General features: G+C 36.9%; 2 protein-coding genes across 4 annotated transcripts in view; one reads left to right on the top strand and one right to left on the bottom strand.

The window, feature by feature from the left end:
- Positions 1–483, bottom strand: part of LOC149133325 (uncharacterized) — a 411,948-nt gene extending 411,465 nt beyond the window's left edge. For 2 of the 3 annotated variants that reach the window (XM_089359963.1, XM_089359966.1), the window contains exon 1: positions 172–483. The gene's annotated coding sequence lies outside the window, so the exon portion shown is untranslated. The remainder of the gene's footprint in view (positions 1–171) is intronic. The other variant, XM_089359965.1, reaches the window with a different exon arrangement.
- The window catches only part of LOC106880752 (protein Wnt-2b), a 180,781-nt gene that overhangs the window by 121,150 nt on the left and 45,857 nt on the right, over positions 1–13,774 (top strand). The window lies entirely within an intron of this gene.

Below are 13,774 nucleotides of genomic sequence, written 5' to 3'. Positions count from 1 at the left end.
GCAGAAACTTTCAAGTACATTGGCATTTTCTCCTTTAGATTCGCTTCACAAAGACAATAAACAATATATATATATATATATATATATATATATATATATATATATATACACCAAAAAAAAACTATCAAAGAAAAAGGAAAAAGGCATGAGAAATACAAGTCAAGTACTTACCTAAATCAAACAGTCTCATTAATTTGTTAATCAAATCCACGTTGATTGTCATCATAAATAGCTGATAATTAATAATATAAATACCAACTTAAGTGTAATTAATTTTGAAAAGTTCTTCTTTGCCATCAAGTTGGTCAGCTGAAAGCTGTTTGCCATGAGTTGATCTGATATGAAACTCGAACTTGCGGCTTTTCAACTATGGGATACCACAAACATTTCTAACGTAATGACTTATTTTTAGGCCAGCACCCTTACTAAGGGAAGTGCGCTCACTGTTTCTAACCATCCTTTATTCCTCTCACTCACTCATTTAAACCATACTTCCTCCCTACCCCCAATACTTCCTCCACAATCCCTCCCCACCCTTGCGTTCTTCCAGTACGCCCTTTCTATTTCAACGTTCACCTTTCTTTCTATCAATATCTATTTCTCTTTCTATCCCTCTTTTTCTTCTTCTTCTTCTTCTTCTTTTTCTTCTTCTTTCATACACTACCCCCTTATAAACACAGAACTAAACCACCCCTCTACACACAAGCATTCTTCCCTTTGAACTTCAGAATGAAAACATGCCTTACTTGTAACAACAGATGTTGAAGTTATATGTGCAGTGAGTTATCTGCCCGTATTAGTCAACAACAATTATTATGTATTCAGTTGCTGAAGAAGAAAAAAACAAATAGTAATAATAATAATAAAAAATAATAATAAATAATAATGAAAACAGCACAAAGCAAAACGAATCGAAACACGAAATTGTCGTCTCTGTTTTGTTTTATCACTTTTTTTTATAACCATTGTCTTCATATTGGTAACCATTTTCTTCTTTTAGTATCTCTTTCGGAAATGGATATAAGAATTTGCATTTTGCAAATTTATTTATCCCCTTCTTCTCCTCTCCTTCCCCTCTTTCCATTCCCCTCTTTCCATTCCCCTCCACTTCCCTCCTACGCTTGTGGTTATTGTCAACAATCATCTAAGAGGCATTAAAAAAAAGTTTATATTTGTTGTGCTTTTTTTTTTTACATTGCATTTTGACCGTATTGACATTTTTATGAAAGCACAATTTAAATCTGCTGAAATTCTAAAGTTGAGATTTAGAAAAATATCGTGTCGGCTGTCTGTATTTTACGCCAATTCCACATGAAAGGGGAGGAAACGGCAAAAAAAAAAAAAAATGTAAATGACTTTAACAGATTCTCTGTAATAATTCATGTAGGCTTACAAACTTGTCACCATTTTGTTGAGGTGGATGACACCGCTTGTTTACAACGTCGTCCATTATTGCACAATGTTCTCCTCCTAATTGCAGCTGCAGGGTTAAAAATGCAACAGGGGAGTATCAATGTAGGTGTGTTTATTAAAATGAATGAGGCAACGAATCCAAAGCGTAATCTTAAAAAATCTTCGTTGATAGGTTAAATTCAAAACGGTAATATTTTTTAATATTTACGCTCAAGCAGGGCGGTGAATTGGCAGAATCCTTATCACACAGGTCAAAATGCTGAGCGGCATTTCATCTGTCGATTGCATTGACCATCAGAAGTTCACTAGTACTTTATGTTATCGACCCCAGAGAGATGAAAGACATAACTGACTTCAGTGGGACTTGAATCCAGAAAGTAAAGAGCTGGAAGAAATACCTGAAAGCATTTTGTCAGCTCGCTACTTTTGTACACATGTTGATATCAATTCATTTTAATTTTGGCAAAAGGTCTGCAATTTTGAGAGAAGGAAGAATTCGATCACATCGATTGCAGTACGCGACTGGTACTTATTTTACAGCCCTCGAAAGGATAAAAGGCAAAGTTGACCTCTGTTGGATCTGAACTCCGAATGTAAAAAGCCGGAAAAAATTCCAGTAAGCATTCAGCCAGCACAACACCTTTTATAATCTTTTCGAATTGAGACACAAGGCCTGAAATTTTGGGGGAGGGGTACACGATTATATGCGATTCCAGTGCTCAACTGGTACTTATTTTATCAACATCGAAAGAATGAAAGGCAAAATCAAACTTGGTGGCATTCGAACTCAGAACAAAAAGAACTGGAAGATATACCACTAAGCATTTCGTATGACGCGCTAGCGATTCTAACAGCTCATCGTCTTCGTCCTCTTACTCATAATCTTTTCTGTTTTCTGCTATAGGCACAAGGCCTGAAATGTTTTGTTGAAGGGGGCTAGTCGATTAAGTCAACCTTGTGTTTTGATGGGATGGGTTAATTCGATTGCATCTATCCCAATATTTAACTGGCACTTTTTCTGTCGATTCCGAAAGGAAGATAGGCTCAGTTGACTTCAGCAATATTTGAACTCACAACGTAAAGATCCACAGCAAATAGTGAAAAGCGTTTTCTGACGCTCTGGCGATTCTGCCAGCTCGTCATCTTAGACAATTCTAATATTTCTTTCTACTTTCGGCATTAGATAGCGATTTTGAGGAGAGGGACCAAGTCGATTACATCGACCTCAGTACTTCGATTGTAATTTATTTTATCGACCCCGGACGAATGGAAGGCAAAGCTGACTTCAGCGGAATTGAACTAAGAACCTCACGAGTCGAAGAAAATACCGCTAAGCATTTTGTCCGACGCACTATCGATTCTACCATCTCACCACATTAGAGAATGCTAATAACGCAAATTTTGGAGGAAGGCCAGCAATTTTGGGGTCCCAAAACCCTAGTATTTGACTTGCCGTCTCAGATAATGCTAATAATCCTTTCTTATTTTGGCAAAAGGACAGAAATTTTGAGGAGTAGAGAAGTCGATTACATCGACCCTCAAAGGATGGAAGGCAAAATCGACTTCGGAGGAATTTGAACTCAGAATATAAAGAGGGACGAAATGCGCCTAAGCATTTTGCTCGGTGTGTTAACGATTCTGCCAGTTCACCACCTTAGATAACGGTAATAATGTTTTCAAATTTTAGTCCAAGATTAGTAATTTCGTGTGTGAGTTAAGTCGATTGCATCGACCCCAGTGCTGAACTGGTACCTATTTTATCGACCCCGAAAGTATGAAGGACAAAGTTGACCTCGGCGGAATTTGAACTCAGAATGTAGAGGCAGACGAAATGCCGCTAAATATTTTGACGTGCATGCTAACGATTATGCCAGCTCAAGGCCTTTGATAATGCCAATAGTAGTTTCAAATTTTGGCACAAGGCTAGCAAGTTCAGGGGAGAGGAAAAGTCGATTACATTGACCTCAATATTCAGCTGGTACTTATTTTATCGACCCCGAAAGAATGAAAGGTAAAGTCGATGTCGGCAATATTTGAAATATAGTGCTAATGATAATGATGATTAATAATTTGACATAAGGTCAGACATTTTATAAGGAGAGAGAAAGAGGGCTGTTGATGAGAAGACTCAGTAATAATTAACCATAGTAATAACTGGCAGTCTAACTAAATACTATACGAAATGTTGCCCAATCGACTGTTTCTTTACTATCGGTTGGTTACCATTCCGCACAGAAGTGTCAATATCTTTCGGTGAGGGGCAGGATTTGATCCCATAATCCCTACAGCCGTAATAGATACCACAGCAAGACTTCCCATCTGATACTAAGGAATATACTCACCCATCACCCAAGTACTTCTAATTTTTAACCAATCCCAAAACAATGAAAGTTAAAATCGACCTCGACTGGATTTGAACTAAAAGCATGAATGGAATTGAATATCACAAAGAGTGTTCTCAAATGCTCTGTCACTTCTGATATCCACTGCTCTGATTATATTAAACACTATTCTAGCGTTTATTCTGTTTCATGTTCATGTGTTACTCTTATTCGCTTCTACCTACGAATCGCTGCGCCTGACATTAGTGGCTGAGTCCCTACGCTGTTACGTGGAAGCCAATATTGGGAAAGAGAATTTGAATTTAGACTGCAAGGCATCTTGCCAGACGATTTAATGATTTTACCAGTCTATTGCTCTGGACTAATAATATATTTATTGACTCCAGAGGGAAGCAAGATTAGATTTGAACTCTGAGCACAAGAAAAATTAACGCTGAGCACTCTGGTAGACACAATTCTCCTATTTGGAATGGAATTATTTCTAATTTCAGCACAAGAGAAGGGTTTCCAGATTTCCAGATCGCCCCCCCCCCCGAAAATGTGCGCTCCACATTGAACAGTTTAAGTTATTTGTGTCTTCATATTGTCAACAAAACTTTGTTGGTACGCAGTATTGAATTCAATTGAAATGTTTCTCTGAACATCTTTTATCCGAGGGCGTGGGAACAGGAGTAACAAAAAATCGGAGTTTCGGATCAGGAAAACGAAATAAGTTGGAACTACTCCATTCTGACGGAGATTTTTCCCATTTTTTATTTCACCACATTCTTCGAAATGATGGTGGGCGTCTTTCTATGAAATAAATGTTTCGAAAATTTTTGAAATTCCTCACCATCCCACTCCGGATAGATTTTGGCTTTTTTTTTTTTTTTTTAGTAACTTAAGGCCATGGGAGAAGAATTTACGGTAAAAAAAAAAATAATAAATATTTCCAGAGGAAAAAGTGAGTTGAGGGAGAATTGGCAATTATTTCTAGCAAACACCAAGACAACCCCCCATGTTTCTTATTCACTCTCGAATGTACTGATGTTCCCGAGATACGTGGTTCCTGAGATACGCAGTTTTTGGGGGTACCTTCATAAGTAGCCAAAACGATGCATAATGGGAAAATACTCCGAAAGTAACACAACCCTGAAATGGAAATTTGTTTTTATTAATTATATGTTTACATTAAATAACAATTCCTTTTGCATTTTTGTAGAAGTGTTCACATATGCCATAAATAAATGCTATTACTGGAGTTCAAGTTTATCCCAGAAGTTCTATTTTTATTATATGCTGTAAATAATCAATAAAACCTTAAACACGAACTTGTAAACCAAACTTGTAATGACACGAATGAATTGAAATATTTAACTGAATCATCATAAACTTAACTATCATTTTGATGCAATGTTGAAATCAGCTTCAATGTTTTATAAACTGAACCATCAGTGACCCAACGGGTTACGGGTAGTCTAGTGTATATATATATATATATATATATATATATATATATATATATATATATATATATATATATATATATGTATATATATATATATATATATATATATATATATATATATATATATATATATATATATATATATATATATATATATGGCAGAATATACAAATAATAACAACAGACGAGGACAGGTGCTGTAAATAACAAAAGTATATATTAGTATGACGCTCGGGAATACGGAAAGTCTTTTACGTTTCGAGCTACGCTCTTCAACAGAAAGAATACGGAGACAAGGAGAAAAACACGGAGAAAAAAAATTGAATAGTGTTCAGTCAACGGTCAATCATAATATATATATATATGTGTATATATATATATATATATATATATATATATATATATATATATATATATATATATATATATATATATATATATATATATATATATATATATATATATATATATATATATATATATATATATATATATATATATATATATATATATATATATATATATATATATATATATATGAAGGTGCATGGGCTAGTGGTTAAGGTGTTGCACTTACGATAGCGAGATGGTGGCTTCGATTCCCAGACCGAGCGTTGCGTTGTGTTCTTGAGCAAAACAATTCATTTCCCGTTGCTCTGCGATTATTTCGAGATCTGATATGTGGCAGCTATTGCACCTGTACAGGTAATGTCGATCTGGAAGGAGTGAGCTTATGTCTACATAAACATTTGATCACTATAAACAAATCGTTTGCGTATTCGTTCGGTAAGAAATTGTCGAACCCCCAAACGTCGTCTAACGATGGGAGAGGTCATCGTCTATATATATTGACAATATCAAAAATAAGGATTACTCTGTAATAACAATAGCATTACCTTTAATTCTATAAATATATACTGCTTTTTAAGACCAATACATATTTCGATTGCACCGATTAGTAATCGTCGGAATTGCAGCCCTACTATAAAACGGTGCAGTCTCTTCAGGGTCTGAACGTGATATCCTTCGGTATGGCCGTTTAATGGTTTTCTTTTATAAACTCTGCGTTTGTATACTGTATGTCTGTGTGTATGTGTGTATATTTATATATATATATATATATATATAGGCGCAGGCGTAGCCGTGTGATTATCACACAATCCAAAAAACCTAGAAAGGAACCTATTAGCAGGCGTTATGCTAGAGACAGTAGTCAAATTTTCCTCAACTCACATCTATCGTCTTTGATAACGAAAGATATTTTGGATGATGTAGTTAAGGGTATGGAATACCACAATAAAACACAGATTGTTATGTTTGAGAGTATTTGATCAAAGTTTCACTCAATCAAGACTGTACGTTGGCTATAAAAAACAATAGAATGTAACAGAGAAAAATGGACAAAGTATCTTCAACACGTCTGTTCAAGTTGCTAGAAAGAGCAGCCAAATCTCCTTCAAAAAATCTCATAGGAAAAAAAATCACAATTGATAATGTAGAGTCCTGTGTTTCTCGTGCTCTGTACCCAGGAAAAAGGACGGGATGGTCACTGCTGTAAGGTCTTTGACCAGAGGATTATTCTGCGAGGATGAACCGAGAAACATTATTTGTATATGTTTTACAGCTCTTTATGTGACACTTAGGGTAACTTTCTTTTACTGTAGCCACAGGCCAGCCAAAACACTGTGAGTGGACTTAGTAGATGGAAACTGAAAGACACCCATCGTACACACACAGACACACGCACATATACACACACACATACACACACACACGCACACATACACACACATACACACACACACACATACACGCACACACACACACACATACACACATGTATGTGTGTTTATACAATCGTTTCCCGTCAAAGCTTTTAGCCTTGTGCCTATTTCAGAGATCATTATTATGTATCTCCTCCGGCTATTTTCGTTTGAGTTCGAATCCCGCCGACATCAACTTCGCCTTTCATCCTCTCGTGGTTTATAAACTAAAGTACCAGTTAAGTATTAGGATCGATGGGATCACCAAATCCCTTCTCAAAATTGCTAACTCTGTACCTCTGTCAAAAAGTATTATTATTATTATTATTATTATTATTATTATTATTATTATTACAAAGTGGAGAGCAAGCAGAATCATTATCACATCGGACAGACTATTTTGCGGCATTTTTGTTGGATTTTTCGTTCTAAATTCAAATGGCGTTAAGTTCGACTTTGCTTTTACCATTTCGAGATCCGTGAAATAAATACCATTTGAGTTCTAGGGGTTGATGTAATCGACTAGCCCCTTCTCAAAACTTTCCAGACCTTGTGCTTTTAGTAAAAAAAAACTCATTATTGCTGGTGTTGTTGTTGTTGTTGATGATGATGATGATGACGATGACGACGACGACGATGGTGTTACTGCTGCTTGCTGATATTGTTATCAGTTTACGCACGCGCGCGCACACTCACACACGCACAAACACACACATACGCACACATTGCAGTTACCTTAACAGGTTAAAGCTGCTTAACTCGTTGCAGATGTCTCGCAAAGGACGTTGGAAACGTTGACTATGAACCATTGAAATATTTCGCCTAAAATCCTTATGTAGAATTAAAAACAGAAATAACATTTTTTTCCTAAGTAACGCAGTCAATTAAATATCAAGGGATAATTAACAGCGGTATAACAAAAGAAGGTCGTCGTCAAATTATCCTGAGGCGTTCCATGTATACACACAGACAGACACACACACACACACACACACACACACACATAAGTTTGGATATGTACGTATATACATGTATATATGTGTCTGCATATATATATATATATATATATATATATATACATATATATATATATATATATATATATATATATATATATATATATATATATATATATATATATATATATATATATATATATATATATATATATATATATATTATTCGATAGACACAATACGTTTTTATGTGCTACTATTAGTTTCGTGTGCTGCGAATGTGGCAAACATTGTTTTATAACGTCTGGTGTCTTAGCGCAATCATCTGACACTGCCCACATGGCATAACTAAGGTGCAGGCTTGGCTGTGTGGTAATAAGCTTGCTTTCCACCCATATGGCCCCGGGTTCAGTCCCACTTCACGGTACTTCGACAAGTGTTTTCTGCTATAGCCTCGGGCCGACCAAACCTTGTGAATGGATTTGGTAGATGGAAACTGAAAGAAGCCCGTCTTATATATATATATATATATGTGTGTATTCTTATGTGTGTGTATATATAAACACGGAGTAGATGGAACAGGGACAGCTGATGAAGGGGTATACTCTTTATGTTGCATGTCTCGTTTCTCTGTTTGTTTTTTTCGTCGTTCGAAAAAAATTCGTTTTCTGTTTTCGTTTTTATGTTTTCTTTTCTCATTATGTTTAACGTTTTTTTTTATGTCCTGTACCCATATATGCATGTATGTATACATATAGATGTAGGTATGTACATATATGTATGGATATATGCATATGTTTATATTATTTATATTATTATATGATCGAACGCCACGCATCCTTTTCCAGGTAAGTTTTATATATATATATATATATATATATATATATATATATATATATATATATATATATATATATATATATTGCTTACATCATAACTCTCGAACTGTGGAATCTTGGAATGTCATTTTCTGTAGCCTCGTGTCGATCCATACCTAGTGAATAAAGCTGGGTAAACGGAAACTGTTTAGAGCCTCATCAGGCAGATTGTATCCGTAATTGGAAATTGTACAGTCTTGTCTAATATTGTGTCACGCCGCTTCTGGCTGAAAATTTCGTTAAGTGTACACACAATCGGCCAGTAATATTTTAATTCAGGAGCAGAAACGACGAAGAGCCATGATGTGTGTGTGTGTGTGTGTGTGTGTGTGTGTGTGTGTGTGTGTGTGTGTGTGTGTGTGTGTGTGTTAAGTGCTACCTCTTCTCATAATTATCTACGTCGTTTGATGTTCTGTTACCTCGGTATCCATACTTCATCTTTACGTCTAAATTGATTTCATCAAATATCCTCCCACTTGAACATCCAGCCTCTGTACTTAAAAATAGTTATTCTACTGATGTTAATTATTTCGTCATTAAGCAGCTTTATTTGTTCAATATTCAAGGCCTTTCAAGTACAATGATGGCCGTCCATCTAAGATCTTTGTCATCCTTTGCTTTCCTTTGAAAAGATCTATCTGTAACAAACCTAGTCTTCCAAATTAAGTACGGAGTTTCAGATGCCTAGATTGTACTTCACTCTTTTGAAACCATTCAGACAATCCGTGCGCAAAGTTCATATCGGAAATGCACTTCTTGATTGACATAAATTTCGAAAATATAATTCAATGAAGACATGAAAATCTTTCAGCAGCACGAAAATACTGACATCATATATTATGAAAATTTAGACTGCTTCAGTAGCGCAAAGGTACCATCATCACAAATAATAAACACTGTATTTTATTGGTAGCACGAAGATGCAATCATCATGCATATTAAGATGTAAAATTATTCAACAGCATGAAGACAATAACATCATGTATATCAAGAACTAGATTATTTTAACAAAACACAGGTACTGTCACTATGGATAATAAAAACATGATTCTTTTCACAGCACCATGAAACAATCACCGTTCATCTTATGATGTAGATTCTTGTAACAGCTTGAAGACACAATTGGCATAGATTGTTGTTGTGTTGTCGATGATAGTGTAGTCATTATATATAGTCACAGATGATCTCTGATTGAGGACACCAGTCGTACACAGGTTAGCCGGGTCAACGATAAGACGCAAACCTCACATTTCTTCTGAAATATACCGTTCTTCCGAATGAGCAACAGATAACTAAGTTCTTAGAGATGACGTAAATGTTAAAACTCCTGTTATTTTTTTCATGGTGACCTCACGTTTAGAAAATCGCCAAAACTTTTTCACAATGATTAGGTTTTCTCCTCTGCTAGAATGTGCTTCAGTTCACCGCAACCGTCTACTAGATGTAGATGCTATGGGTAGAAAATTATCCTCAGATGAAAACCAGCTGCCTGATAAGACGACAGTCCAAACACTTGTTTAACATTGCGACATAACCCAAGATCCTCTTCTTATCCAAATCATAGTTGAGCTCCGCTGAATCAGAAGTCTACCCGCTGTCACTGACATTTTCTTGATTACTAACGACTTAATGATTAGCTGAAACTCGATAGCGCCTCCTACTTTCTTCACCAAAACACATCGATATCGTCAGTTTGGGTGGGCCTGAAAGATCTTAAGCAACCCTCCCACAACCTTTTTTCTACAATAAACCCCTTCCCCCAATCTATAAAAGAATCCACCGTTAAGTAGATGGCTTATTCGGCTAAGAGAGATGTGAGGTTCGCGTCTTATCGCTGACCAGGCTAACCTGTGTGCTAGAGGTGCTCTCAGTCAGAGATCATCCAAAGCTATATATAACAACAATAACAATATCATCAACAACACAACAGGAAAGTATCATTAGATTCCAAGTTCAATTCCTGACTGCATTTGTTTTTGCTGTCCATTCTTACCCAGGTCATTCAAATATCCAAGGTCAATCAAATACCGAGATCAATCAAATAGGCCTCATTACCATATATGGCAGTGGGACGTTATTACTATTACCTAGTGCCAGGTCAACTCTGAGTGTGTATTAACGTCATTATCAAAGATACTCCAACCATGACATGACATGCTGTCATGCAATGCACACCGGAATACATTTCCCAGTGTGTCCGTTCTTATTTATTTATCACATTTTTCATGTCGATATCTGGGCCTAATTTGAGGGATATCTAACTGCTATATCTAGCAACAAGCGAGCGAGTGAGCAGCCATATAAATAGACACTCCATCCTTCGTTGTCTCCGGCCCCCGTTTCTACATAAGGTATATGCTGTCCTAGCTCTATTCTTTAGTCTTCAACAAGAAAGTGTCACGGTGATAAGCGATACAAAACATTTAGTGTCTACTGTAATGTGATCTGGATCACTGACATTCGCTTATTTATTTCTATTTACTCCTTAGTTCTTATCTTTCGTGTCTTTTCTGGGCTTTTTTTTTTGTTTTTTTTTCTTCTTCTTTTTCATCCTTTCTTTTTGTATTCCTTTCTAAACAACACTTGACAAACATTGCACGAAAATTGATGGGAATTTATCCAAATTGACGTTATATATTAACGGTGGAAAGTGGGTAATGGTAGAAGTGGAGGGGGTGGTGGGGGGTGGCGGTGGGGATGACGGTGGTGATAGTGGTGGTGGTGGTGATGACGGTAGTGATAGTGGTGGTGTGGTGGTGGTGGTAGTGATGGTGGTAGAAATGGAGGCGGTGTTGATGGTGTTAGTGTGAGTATTGTTGTTGGTGGTGGTCGTCGTGATGGCTGTAGTGATGGCAGTGGTAGTCGCTGTAGTGGTGTGGTGGTGGTAGCGGTGGTGGTGGTGGTGGTAGTGGTGGTGGCTGTTGTGGTGGTAGCGATGGTGCTGGTGATGTGATGATAGTCGTGTTCTTGGAGGATGTAGTGATGGTTGTGGTGGTAGTGGTGGTGGTGGTGGTGGTGGTGGTGGTATGGTGATCGAGATGATGGTGGTGGTGGTCGTCGTCGTGGCGGTGATTATAGTCGTGTTAGTGGCGGTGATAATGGTGGTGGTGATGACGGCTGAAGTGGAAGATTGTGGTAGAGGTTGATCAACGAGGTGGTGATAATGATGGTGATGGTGGTAGGGAAATACCCACCTTCCATTTGTTGCCTATACCTCACACCATCTTCCCACACCCTATTACTGTTATTTTCCCATACCCCTCTGCCTATACCTACCTGTCCACTCTTATAATAATATTCATTTGATTGAGACTAACGTTTCGTGCAGTGTTTTGTTAAGTGAACAAACTATACAATGTTGCGCCAACACCCTCCATCTTCTCTCTCGCCTCTACTACTTTATCTATCTATCAGTCTCTTTGTCTATCTGTCTATCTATCTATCTATTTATCTATCTATCTATCTATCTATCTATATAACTATCTATCTATCTATCTATCTATCTATCTATCTATCTATCTATCTATCTATCTATCTATCTATCTATGTCTTCGTTCGTCTGTCAATCTATTTACTCTCACTCACTTTACCCTCTCCCCTCCACAATTCTATCACAATTCCTTTCTCACAGAACGATTATTAAAATGTGAACCAATGTTACGTCCGCCAAATCTCTCTCAAGACACACACCTTGAAGAAATCATGATGACAAGAGTCATCGACATATATTGTGGAAGAAAAGGGTTGAGATAGTTACGGTTGGAAGTCTTTGATCAGAAGCAACAGAAACTATAACAATCGCCATCACCCTCATTACTATCACCGCTATCACCACCACTACAACTACTACCGACACCACCACCGCCACCACCACCACCAAAACCACCACCACCAAAACCACCCCCACTACCCCCACCCCCACCACCACCATCTCTAGCACTACAACCATCCCGATCTCCTTCTCTCTTACACTTCCATTGTTACAGGTAGTTTGCTTATTAAACTGTGATAACAGCCACTCTACCTCACCGAACACACTTCTATCTACCCCTATCCTCCACCCCTTTTATTATTTTCTTTTTTTGTTGTTGCTATTGTTGTTGTTACTTTTGACATGTTCAGCAATGTTATGATAGTAGGTTAGTTACCCCTAATAGTTTCTTGCCCCCCCTACTCTTCCACCTGTTTCTGCCCACCCGTTTCTTCGTCTTCAAATATATCCACCACCACTACACAATTCAAACTATCACTCAATCTCTCTCTCTCTCTCTCTCTTCACATCCTCCTCTTATTCTCTCTCTTTCTCTTTTTCACTCTCTTTAATCTCTCTCTCCCTCTCTCTCTCTCTCTATATATATATATATATATATATATATATATATATATATATATATATATATATATGTATGTATATATATCCATGTCTTCCTCTTCTGTGTCTCATTCCTCTATACCACCGTATATTTGTCTCTCTCGCTTGTCGTTTATATTCTCTAGTTTTTTCTATCCACACCACCAGCACCACCACCAGCACCACCACCAGCACTACCACCACCACCCAGCACCACCACCACCATTATCTCTTCTATCTCTGACTCTCAGCATTTTTTTCTTATCCCTATTTGAAGCACCCACCCGCCCGCCCACTATTCATACCCATGTACCTACAAACCTACCAACCCACACACCTACCTACCTATCTACCCAGCTAATATAAACTACCCGAGATTGATTAAAGACATCCATGTTTCATTTTGGCGATAAATAAATAGATAAAGGAGGTAAGAAAGAAGAATGAATAGATGAATAAATGAATAAAATATATATAAAAATACAATAGTAGCTAAAATAAATCAAAGCCGTTACAATAGTTGTTGCTGATGTTGTTGTTGTTGTTGATGTTATTGTTGTTGACGTTGTTGTTGTTGATGTTGTTCTCGTTAATCGCTTTGTTGTTGATGTTTGTATTGCTGTC

Source organism: Octopus bimaculoides, chromosome 11, assembly GCF_046866305.1.
Source record: "Octopus bimaculoides isolate indiv1 chromosome 11, ASM4686630v1, whole genome shotgun sequence".
Taxonomy (NCBI): domain Eukaryota; kingdom Metazoa; phylum Mollusca; class Cephalopoda; order Octopoda; family Octopodidae; genus Octopus; species Octopus bimaculoides.
The sequence above is the reverse complement of the archived record's forward strand: the minus strand, read 5'-3'. Positions and strand labels throughout refer to the sequence as shown.